The following is a 12366-nucleotide window of genomic DNA, read 5'->3' on the forward strand; positions in this document are numbered from 1 at the left end:
GAAGTGCTTCAGGCTGAAGAGAAATGACACGAGAGAAAACTGAAGTTTCATTAACAAAGAGCAACAACAAAATAGTAACTATTTAGGAATATTTAAGAAACTACTTTTTCTCCTCTAAAGTCCTTTTAAAAAGTATATGATTATTGAAAGCAAAAATTGCATAATTGTCTAATGGGGTTTTCATTTCATTGCACGTGTTAATACATATAACAACATAAGATAAATGTCACTGGGGAATTAATTGTAGGGCTTCTACATTTACTTCAACCAGTAAATATGAATTCTAAGTAAATCCTCTGGCATATATATTATGATCCCTAGAGCAGTACTGTGCAACAGAAATATAATGTGAGCTGCATATGTAATTTTAAATTTTCTAGTAGCCATATTTTAAAAGTTAAAACAGATAAAATCAATTCAGTAAATTTTACTAACCCTATTATGTCCAAATATTAATACTGCAACATATAATCCATAAAAAATATATTAAATGAGACATTTTATATTATTTTGTGGTAGTAAATCTTTTAAATCTAGTGTGTATTTTATATTTACTGCACACTTCAATTCAAACTAGGCACATTTCAAGTTGTCAAGAGAAGATCTCAAGCAACCACTAAAAGATAATGCGAAGAGATGCAGCCCAAAAAAAGGGCCAAAGATAAATTTAAAGTAGAATACTAAAATATATTCACCTAGTCCGAAAAAGGCAGTAAATGGGGAACAGAGGAACATATCATATCAATAATTACATTAAATGTAAATAATCTAAATATACCTATTAAGAGATTGTCAGAATGGATTGTTAAAAAGACTGACTTACTTGGATCCACCTTCTAGAGTAATGAACATAAAAACAAAAATAAACAAATGGGACCCAATTAAACTTAAAAGCTTTTGCACAGCAAAGGAAACCATAAACAAAACAAAAAGACAACACACAGAATGGGGGAAAATATTTGCAAAAGATGCAACAAGCAAGGGATTAATCTACAAAATATACAAACAGCTCTTGCAGCTCAATATCAAGAAAACAACCCAATCAAAAAATGGGCAGACGATCTAAACAGCCATTTCTCCAAAGACATACAGATGGCCAATTGGCACATGAAAAGATGCTCAACATCGCTAAGCATTAGAAAAATGCAAATTAAAACTACAATGACCTCACACTGGTCAGAATGCCCATCAGCAAAAAGTCTACAAACAGGAGAAGGTGTGGAGAAAAGGGAACCCTCCTACACTGTTGGTAGGAATGTAAATTGGTATAGCCACTATGGAGAACAGTATAAGATTCCTTAAGAAACTAAAAATAGAGCTGCCATATAATCCAGCAATCGCACCCCTGGGCATATATCCAGAGAAAACCATAATTCAAAAAGATACATAAACCCCAATGTTCACTGCAGCACTATTTACAATAGCCAAGACACAGAAGCACCTAATGTCCATTGACAGAGGAATGAATAAAGAAGATGTGGTACATGTATACAATGGAATATTACTCAGCCATTAAAAAAGAATGAAATAATGCCATTTGCAGCAACATGGATGGACCTAGAGATTATCATACTAAGTGAAGTAAGTCAGACACAGAAAGACGTATATATCACTTACATGTGGAATCTTTAAAAATGATACAAATGAACATATTTACAAAACAGAAACAGACTCACAGACTCAGAAAACAAACTTATGGTTACCAAAGGGGAAAGGCTGGGGGTGGGGAAATGATAAATTAGGAAGTTGGGGTTAACATATACATACTACTGTATATAAAACAGATAATCAACAAAGACCTACTGTATAGCACAAGGAACTCTACTCAATACTCTGTAATAACCTATATGGGAAAAGACTCTGAAAAAGAATAGATATATGTATATGTTAAAAAGAAAAAAAAAAAGCCCTAGGATAAGAATGAAAAAAAAAGGCAGTAAATGGGGAACAAAGGAGCATACCATATCAATAATTACATTAAATGCAAATAATCTAAATACATCAATTAAGAGATCGTCAGATTGGATTGTTAAAAAGACTGACATGCTGTCTGCAAGAAATTCACTTTATTTTCTTTTTCCAGGAAAGTAAATTTTATTGAGCTCCATGGCTGCCTTTAGGAACAGCCAGGAGGGAATCATGACATCATGGGGCGGGGTGGGGGGAGAAACTCACTTTAAACATAAGGACATAGTAAATAAAAGTACGGAAATAAAAGTATGGGAAAAAATTACATCATCAGAGAAAGTTGGAATGGCTACATTAATATGAAACATACTATAAACTTCTTTTAAGGGCTTGATTGAATTTGTTTCTCCTTCATGTTCTGTTTCAGTTTTATCTAATTCTGTAGCAGTTTTGAAACAATAAAGATATTTTGTTTCATGCATCTTCCTCATATTACTCATGTTTACATCCAAGTAACTGGACATGTACAACAGTTCCTAAAGAAATATGGCCTAAATCATTAAAGCTGTCCTATCTGAAGCCTTTTTTTTCCCCCTAATAAATTCATTCATTTATTTATTTTTGGCTGCATTGGGTCTTCGTTGCTGTGCGCGGGCTTTCTCTAGTTGTGGTGAGCAGGGGCTACTCTTCGTTGCAGTGTGCGGGCTTCTCACTGCGGTGGCTTCTCTTGTTGCAGAGCACAGGCTCTAGGCACGCGGGCTTCAGTAGTTGTGATGCGTGGGCTTCAGTAGTTGTGGCTCGAGGGCTCTAGAGTGCAGGCTTAGGAGTTGTGGTGCATGGGCTTAGGTGCTCCGCGGCATGTGGGATCTTCCCAGACCAGGGCTCAAATCCGTGTCCCCTGCATTGGCAGGCAGATTCTTAACCACTGCACCACCAAGGGAAGCCCCTGAAGAAGGCTTTTCTATGATAAGGTTTTCAGGTGAATGACAGCTTACAAAATTTTAAGTTATTAATATTTTATCCCCAGTTAGAACAGTAGTTTAAAGAAACAATTTTCTTGACAGGCCATCCAGGCATACAAAATATTTATGTTAACAAATCATGTATCATTTGTAAGCTGTTTCACTGATCCCAGAGAATTTTCAAAGCAATGTTGCTGTGGCTGCTCTTTTTAATGTTTATATTTCTGTTTCTGTTTACTTTAAGCTGCTGAACTACTACTATGGTTAGGGTATTGAGCCTGGCATTGGACTACAAAGACAGATTAAGATACTTTATCCTTTCAAAAAGTGGAAGTGCAAAAATAGGATACAAAAGATGAACAACAAAATAGCATATGCTAAGTGCCAAATGTGAGGTACAGGTCACTTTTCAGGACTAATTTAGTCAGGACTAATTTAGTCAGAATTCATTTAGGAAACTAATAGAAGATAAGGGCAAAGACATAATTATGGGCCAGAATGTAAAGGGACTTAAAGTTTAAGTCCAAGGTAGGACTTAAATTGTGTTTTGTAAAAAGTAGAGAATCACTAAGGAAAAGTCCACCTCTCTCTCACTTATCTATTTTGAGAGTAGCTTCTGAGATGTTTAAATTGGGAGTTTTGAAAATAATCCAGCAGCAGAAAGGGGGGAAAGTGAGGAAGCTATGGAAAACTAGTTAGGAAAAAATACAAACAACACTGGGGAGCAATAAAGAAGGCCTGATTAGGACTAAGCTCCCCAAGAGCAAAGGCCATGTTTCATCCCCAGACCTAATAGACACATAGATATCAACAAACCTGTAGCACAGAACTAAAGGTAGAGAGAATGCCTACTTTATATCAGGAAATGAACTGAATACTCTGGCACACCTTTGCACATTTAACCCTCAAAACACATACCACAGTACATTCTAAGAATTAAAACACCACCAAGATTCAATACTAGAACACTGCTAAAAAGGCTTGAAAATCGCTCACTAAGCAGAGCTAACTTAAGGGGATGAAAGATAGAGATGGAGTTAGCTGCTATTACCACTGGACTCAGGTAAATGTTACTTAAAATTAAAATAGGTGAGGAAACTGGGACATTGATTAAGTCGCCTAGGAAAGGTGACAATCAGTAGTATACGGGACAATCAGCATTCAAAGCCAGGTCGGATTGACTCCAAAACCTATATACAAAAGAACTCAACTAATTTTTACCTTACTACTAAAATTACATTAAGAAGACTCTCTCAAAAGTACATCTGAGAACTCTAAGGTAAAAGGAAAAATGAGGAGGAAGATCAGTCTTATCACTAAGAGATGTGAGAATCTCAAGGGGGGTTCAATTAAAAGTTGAGAACATATCTGGTCATTAATTTTCACTATAACTTTTGGTGTAATAATCTTTTGTAAAAACAAGTAACTATAATCCTTAAAAGAACATGTCTGTATGCTGCTATTCTTCCTGGATTTGTGGGAACCCAACTCTGTGACCAAGGTGTCCTCATGAGGGATGGTGAAAGAACCCAGAGTGAGGTACTAGAACTCAAGCAGAATGGCAAGATGCTCTGCATGAGGTATAAGAGAAGCCTGGAATGAGGAATGCATCCTGGCACAAGGTGTCAGAGCCAAAGTAGAGTGAAAATGTTATGCAAGACGGGGGAGAAAGCAGCAGTGGCAATGGGAAACTGGTTACATACCAGGGATTGATCATCTAAGTAAATACACTAAGGATGATAATGGGAGCTAGGCTATTCCTTTTAAAAGAAAGTAGTTACAAATTTTGAGAAGGAAAACTAAAGCAAACACTGTGTACTGAAATTGGAGAAACTGGTACCAACTCATGGTTTTTTACATATAGATGGAGACATAAAAACAGCGCTTGGTTTCTAAATTCCTTTCTCCACTAAAAGAAACCACTCCTTGGAGAAATGGTTGATTCCAGGGCTGTGGCAAGGAAAGTTTAAGGTGAGCCTGGAACATTTTCTTGTGTCAAAAAGTAAGGAAGTGCTCAAAGCAAGTCAAAAGAACACAGAAACTAGCTTGAAGGGGCTTTTGGTCCCTGGCCAAAGCTGGGACAATTTGAGAATCAACAAATAGCAAGTTTGATAAGGAATGGGCTTAATATGGTCTCAAAATACTTCCCCACAAAGTACTTATTAATTACTAAGACAGGAAAAAAACTTGCCAGTGAAGAAGCTTGGGAGACGTCACCTTAATTAAGTGATCAAAGTGCACATCATCAGTAAGGGGACAAACAGAAACTGTTATTAATGCCATCTGACAGGATGCCATGAGAAAACAGTATCATCACTGTGATACTCCTACCAAGAAATGCACAATCTGAATCCAATCATGAAGAAGTATCAGGCAAATCCAAATCGAGAGAAATTTTACAACAAAACTGACCTGTAATCTTTCCAAGTGTCAAGGTCATGAAAATCAATAAAAGGCTAAGGAATTGTTCTAGGTTGAAGGACATTACAATTAAATGAATGCAACACAAAATTCTGAACTGGATAATTTTGTTAGAGAGGAAATTACTGTGAAAGCTGGCAAAACTTGGATGAGGTTTGAGGGTTATATGGTAGTAATATAGCAAGGTTAATTTCCTAATTTTAATATTGTTTATGTAACTGAAAGAAAGTCCTTGTCCTTGTTTGGGGTGATGAGACTGCATCTGCAGCTTACTCTCATATAGCTTTGGGAGAAAAGTTCTTTGCATTGCACTTGGAACTTTTCTGAAAGTTTGAGATTGTTTAAAAAAAAAAAAGGGAAAAGAAGATTACTTACAAATATTCATTTACAGCATCTAAAACTAGAGTATAAGCAAAACAGTACTCCTTTCAAATGAGAAATATGTGTTTCCATCTCTAATAAGAAAAGGCTCTCCTTTATTATTCATGGGATTCTTTTGATCTATATCTGCACTGTCCAACACAGTACCACTATTCTGTTCCCCGACTGCACTGGCTACATTTCAAGTGTTCAACAGCCACTATCTACTACAGTTACTATCAGCTACTATATTGGGCAACAGAGATACAGAACACTTCCATCATCACAGCAAGTTCTACTACTAGACAACACTGATGCAGAGTTTGGGAGGTCAACTGACGTAACGACTAACTAAAGGCCAAAGAGTCAGATGGACTTGGGTATAGATTCTTTGCAAGTGCTCTGACACTTAGCAAGTCATCTGACTTCTTAACTTCTCCAGAGCCTCAGACTCCTTTCTGTAAAATGGATTAAATACAACCAATACTGCAAGGCTGCTGAAAAGATCAAATGAAAATTCATGCAAAAAGTCTAGAACAGAGTGTTTGGCACACAGTAAATATCTGATAAACATTAGGTCTCTTCTGTAATGTGAGTAGATAATTTCTTAATCTTTGATCCCAGTACTTTTAGATATAGTTATGCAATTACTAGAGCATTGGTTTAAAAATAAGTTTACTATCCTGCTTGTTCAAAAACCCAATGAGCTCCATGTTGTTAAACGTAAACAAAAATCTTTTTTTTTTTTTTTTTTGGCCATGCCAGGCAGCTTGTGGGACTTTAGTTCCCGGACCAGGGATCGAACCCAGGCCCTCAGCAGTGAGAGCGTGGAGGGCTAACCACTGGACTGCTAGGGGATTCCCCAAAGAAAAATCTTTCAGCTCTGACCTTATTCAACTCTCATCATCACTTGACTACTGACTACTCTCCCCTTGAAATACTCTCTTCCTTTGGTTTCTGTAATACCACACTCACCTCCTCTCTGACCTTCACAGTATTCTTTGGGAGCTCACATTCCTCCAACAAACTTTTTTCTTTTTTTTTTTTTTTAATGTTAGAGGCCACTGTGATTCCATTTTAGCATCTCTTTTTTCCAAGTTATATTAGCAGTTTATGCAAAAGAATGAGACTTGCATAGTCTCAAGTTTCAAACCACAATTACTATTTTTAATGTTTTCTAGCTGAAAGCATGTTAATTCATTACCTATTTGTTAAGTATCTACTGTGCGTCAGACATTGTTCAGTGTTTGGGGACAAAACAGTGACCCAAACTGACAAACCCCATTCTCATAGAACTTGCATTTGAGTAAAGAAAAAAATATAATAAACTTAAGTTAGTAAATTCTACAGTATCTTGGAAAGTGTTAAGTGCTATGGAGAAAAATCTGGCTTAAAAAGGGCTAAGAAATGTGGGAGGAGGGCCTGTGTTTTACGGAGTAGTCAAAGAACACTTCAGTGGTAGAGTACAAGTGTGGCTACAGAAAGAGTGAAGTAATAAAGTCAGAGAGGATGAAGAGACTCAAAAGGCTCAGAGCCTGAGAGACCATAATAAGGATTATGGATTTTACTACTACTGAGAAGGGAAGCCATTTGCGAAGAGAAGTGACATGATATGATATGTTTTATCAGGATCACTCTGGCTGTTGAGTGTTAAAGATTCTAGGTGAAGAAAGGTCATGGTGAAACCTTTTAGGACATTATTTTGTGAGAGATGACAATGCTGTTTTTAAATTTTATATTGACCTTTTATGTGCTTAAGTACTAGGAATTACAAAGCCACGGCTTTAAATAAGAAACGCAAGGACCACAACAATGCAAAGATGAGTCTTGGGAACAGCAGTAAAATGATAAAGGGTATTTTAACTCTAGGCTCTAGTCAGTGCTACTAAAAGTTAGCCCTCGGATGCAAGATAAGATACAAAGCTATTAACTTACTCTTCAGGACAGAGGATACAATTAAGATTATTTCACTGGGGCTTCCCTGGTGGCGCAGTGGTTAAGAATCCGCCTGCCAATGCAGGGGATGTGGGTTTGAGCCCTGGTCTGGGAAGATCCCACATGCCGCGGAGCAACTAAGCCCGTGCGCCACAACTACTGAGCCTGCGCTCTAGAGCCCACAAGCCGCAACTACTGAGCCCACGTGCCACAACTACTGAAGCCCGCGCACCTAGAGCCCGTGCCCTGCAACAAGAGAAGCCACCGCGTTGAGAAGCCCGCGCACCGCAATTAAGAGTAGCCCCTACTCGTCACAACTAGAGAAAGCCTGTGAGCAGCAATGAAAACCCAACGCAGCCAAAAATAAAATAAATTAATTAAAAAAAGAAAAGATTATTTCAGTGGGCAAGGTAAGTCAAGATCCAACTTACATCACTAAAAGACAAGGGTAAATGATGGCAGAGCTTACTAAAAGGAAGTTACAATGAAAATTATTCTAGGGCTGATTCTTTATTACTTTTATGCCTGCCACTCTCCTTAGTAAGGTTTTACAACTATTTCTCACTGATGAAACTAAAAAAAAAAAGAAAAACAAGTTCTGTATTAGGTAGATGAGTAGGATAATTCTGCACTCTCTTATTACTAAAAGATGCTACTGATGAATCAACATCACGTAACAGCATTGATTCATCCTATCTCTGATTAACAGCACAGCTTTTAAAGAAAATTGCTTACTTTTAAAGAAAATTGCTTAAAGTATTGGTTAGTCCCCAAAGAATTATGGGGAAGCTGAATGATCTCTGAAAAGTTTCAATCTTAACCCAAGAACCCCGTTACCACTGCCTAAAGGCATACAAAAAAATTTCCCTTAAAAATTTCTCCATGACATATGTTTCAGGCAGCATATTTAGGAACAATTTTCCATTTTCTTCCACAGTTCTTTTCCCCCTTAACATAGTGAAGAGTGTCTTTACAGCATGAATACACTTAGAGTAAGCAGACATCCAAATCTTACCCAGCCAAAAACTTAAGATGTACTCAAATTATCAGGCAAAAAGGTCACTATCTGAATGTAAAATGGAATGATTATTACTATACTTGCAAGCACCAAAAAATAATACAGCGAAAAAATGCAGTTACAAGAATTTCTAATTTTTTTTAAAAACCTTCATAATGCATAAACAAAATACAAAGTAAATTCAGATTATCTTTGATAGGATAGTATAAGACAAAAGAAATCCAAAGACAGTTTCATTTCTTCTGCCCAATAAGTTAAACAACAAAAACAAAAGTCCCACAAACTTTTTACTGAAGCTCTTAGCCAAGAGCAAAAAAAGTGAAATGATTAAGCCAACTGCCAAAGAAACAGGAAAGAGAAAGCAACAGTCTGGAAAAAGACTTGATTACATATCAAAATTTTAATACCAATAAAACACAAAAACGACCAGTTATTTAAGAATGTACTTCAATACCTTGCTACTGAGGTAAGTGGTCATATGTATGAATTAGCTTCTCTCTTAAAATGAAAGAAATGCATCTATTAAACATGCTCTTTCCAATATTCAGTGAATTTCCCAAATTGGGAAAATTTTAGGACAGCATCTACTAGCCAAAGCATTACATTAAAAACGTTTTGGTCAGTTTTGCCTAAAAATCTTAGTTCACTGGTAGTATGACAAAGACGTTAAAATGCAATCCAAAATGAATGAAAAACGCTCACCTCGTAGACACTTTATGTAATGCGGTACAGAAATACTTTGAGGATATTTTAAAATTCCGCATTCGAGTCTGAATGTTTTAATCAACTACTCTAAATCAGGCGCTTACTTTTAGAACAATTTTTCAAAATGGGGAGCAAGACGGCCAGCCATCTCTAAGATTTGACTTCAACGGTTCAAAATTCCTAGTATCTGAGGAGGGGCGACTGGTGCAGCTAAGTTTAGATCTCCCGGCCCTTTTGTTGTCAGTCCAGGAAATTGGTTTAAAAATCGGCGGTGGGAGAAGAGTTTGAAATTCAGGGCATGGGGTAAACGCGGATGCTCAGAAGCGCCGGCACTTCCCTAGTCGCGCACTCCGAGAGGTCACGGCGCAGTAAAGTTTGGTTTCACAAGCTGGCTTGGACGCTACTGACAAAAGCAAAGTCTCCCAAGTCAAGCGGGCGCGGGGGTCAGGGAGCGCCCGGAAGCCCAGAAGGACACGTTTCCCCGGAGGGAGGGGGTGGACGTGTAGCGACCCTGTAGCTGAGCCTCTAGCCTCAACCCACTCCCCCAGGACCCCCGGGCGGGTACGGGCTGCGCCGGCGGAGGCGGCGGAAGGCGGGTAGGCCACAAGGAGGAAATGGGACGGGGTACCGACAGCTAGGCGGCGGCGGCCGAAACGGGGCCGCCCTCGTGGGGTGGCGAGAGGGAAGGGGGGGCCCTCCCCGCCGCAGCTTTCCCCGCTTCGAGAAGCGGCTTCAACTTTCCTCCGTGCGCAGAACGCTGCCTGGGCCGCGCGGATTCCGAAACTTTGTCCGCCCTCCCGTCGCCCCGGGCCCGCTCACCGGCTCTGCGCCGGCCCGTAACCCCCACCCTGCCCCGACAGCTGCCCGCGCCCGTCCACCCCCAGGGTCGGCCCGTGTTTACCTCCGACTGAGATCGAGGCGCTGGCTCCGGCGGCGGCGGCCCCACTACAAGTCCCTAGGTCCCCGTCACGCCGCCGCCAAGTTCCCCAACATGGACTCCTTCGTCCGCTTTGAGGTGTTCCGGGGGCCGCTGGGGCGCCGGCTCTGCTGCCTGGGGCGGGTGGCAGCGGCGGAGCAGGGAGCGGACCCGGGCTGCGCGGCTCCGCGCGGCTTGCGCCACCGCTGCTCCCCTCCCCCCCGCCTCGTCTGGCCTCCTCCCTCCCCGCTCCGCGCGTCCTCTTCCCCCCACCCCCCGCTCCGCTCCTATCCACTCAGCCGCGCCACCACAGGTCGGCGCGCTACGGTGACGCCGGCGGCGGCGGCGGCGGCGGCTGCGGCGGCGGCGGGACCCTCCGCGCTTGCCCTACTCGCTCGCTCTGGCCCTGCGTGCACGGCCGCAGCGCTCAACCGGACCGCAAGGGGGCGCTGGCAAACCACCGTTTGCGACAGAGGAACGTGACGGGCGGAGTCACGTCACGCGGCCTGCGAGCGAGAGGGAGGACGGTAGCGAGTGGCCCGGGCTTCTGGGAAACATCCTCAGAACCTCAGCTCTCCTCCCAAGTCTCGGGTCCTGCGCATGCGCCATGCGTGGCACGCTGGAGTCCGCCCTGCTTTGGCGGCTGTACGGGCTAAACTGCTGAAGACAATGAAGAAGGGTCTTGGGGACCGGGACGTGAGGGGGTTTGCGCGGCATTTGCTATATCCTATCTTTATGGTAATCTGATATTGAAAAGAGTGTTGATATGTTGTTTGGCTGTGTACTGAATTTTCACCCAGCAGCGTTGCCCGCCTGAATTACATCTTGAGAGGAGGCTGAAGTGGCCATAACTTGTAAGCCCACCTCTTTCTTCCCTCCGGGTGGGCATTTGTAAAAAGCCTTGGAGAGGTTTCCCACGTGACTTATCAAGCCTAGGCATATCCCCGTGTCTTAATTACCACAACAAAAAAATTAAACTTGATCCGGATCCACTTGATGGTTAGATAGTAACATGTGATGATTCATTCAAGAATATGTCGGAGCGTGCGATACTGAACGTGCGTGCCATTGTCAGTTCCTTCTCCGTCGGGTCGTCAAATCTTTTATTTTACCTCAAAAATACCTTTCACGCTGTTTTTTAAAGTCACTGACTCTTTAATCTTATAGTTTCTCTTCCGGTCAATTTCTTCACGCTCCTGACTACTCTTCCTGCCGTCGGTGTCTACTCTTCTACCAGCGGGTCCTTGCAGCCCCTCCCCCCCACCCCGCCCACGTCGTTGTCCAGCCAACAGCCCCGAGTGATGTAGCTCTGCCTACGGGCCACCCCGCAGACTTGGTTCACCCAAGTCTCAGTTACATCCAACCTTGCCGCTTGCAACTTTTCGGGTCGTCTGCCCCTTCCTCCCTTTCCGTGCGCGTTGCGCTCTACTAGCCACCCTGAAGCCTGCCTGGGATGACTTTCCTCCCCACTTTCTCGGGACCCCGCCGACTGGGTACTTCCCTAAGGCACTCGCCCAGACTAGGCTGGCTGCCGTGCCCCCTCCTTTCTCTGACAACCCCATCCTGTTCAGCGTGTTTGGTCTGCTCAGTGCCTGTCTCACACAGTGAGCCCTGGGAACAATGCCGTAACACTTTGCGAACAACAGCTCCTGGCACAGTGCCTGTCCCTCAGTAAGGACTTGGTAAATAATTTGCGAAAGGATCATATAGGAATATATGAATGGCAGCCTTTTCTGTTTTCAAAGTCTTGGGAGTTTTACGATGTATAGTTTTGGATATGAGCTTTGGGAATTTAGATGGGCTCTACTGTGTTTGGGATATTTGAAGAAATAATGATATAGAGGAGTTTATAACAGTACATTATAAAGAATGTGATAAAGGATGACTAAGACAATCACTGAAAACTTTGTTTAAAGCATTATGTGATGTAACCAGATCAACAAGCACTGTTATGAGCCATCTGACTGAATGAGAGTGTAGCTTTGTTACATATATATGCACGTCCTCACCCAGGAGAATCCAACCTCTAGGAGTAAAACTCCAGATAGTGACTTCTGGTACAACATTCTTCTTTTATGTAAAAACTTATTGTAAGGTCGGATCTTAACAAACGGCACCGCAAAACAGAGGAAAGCTTCAAG

General features: G+C 41.5%; 1 protein-coding gene across 6 annotated transcripts in view; it reads right to left on the reverse strand.

The window, feature by feature from the left end:
* SCAF11 (SR-related CTD associated factor 11) overlaps positions 1–10466 on the reverse strand; it is a 73131-nt gene extending 62665 nt beyond the window's left edge. For 5 of the 6 annotated variants that reach the window (XM_089920579.1, XM_022572392.3, XM_089920581.1 and 2 more), the window contains exon 1: positions 10211–10466. The gene's annotated coding sequence lies outside the window, so the exon portion shown is untranslated. The remainder of the gene's footprint in view (positions 1–10210) is intronic. The other variant, XM_022572388.3, reaches the window with a different exon arrangement.
* Between the last annotated feature and the right edge of the window lie 1900 nt (positions 10467–12366).

This window comes from Delphinapterus leucas, chromosome 11 (genome assembly GCF_059928025.1).
Source record: "Delphinapterus leucas isolate spDelLeu-1000000601 "Yukka" chromosome 11, BTC_Dleu_Yukka2, whole genome shotgun sequence".
NCBI lineage: Eukaryota > Metazoa > Chordata > Mammalia > Artiodactyla > Monodontidae > Delphinapterus > Delphinapterus leucas.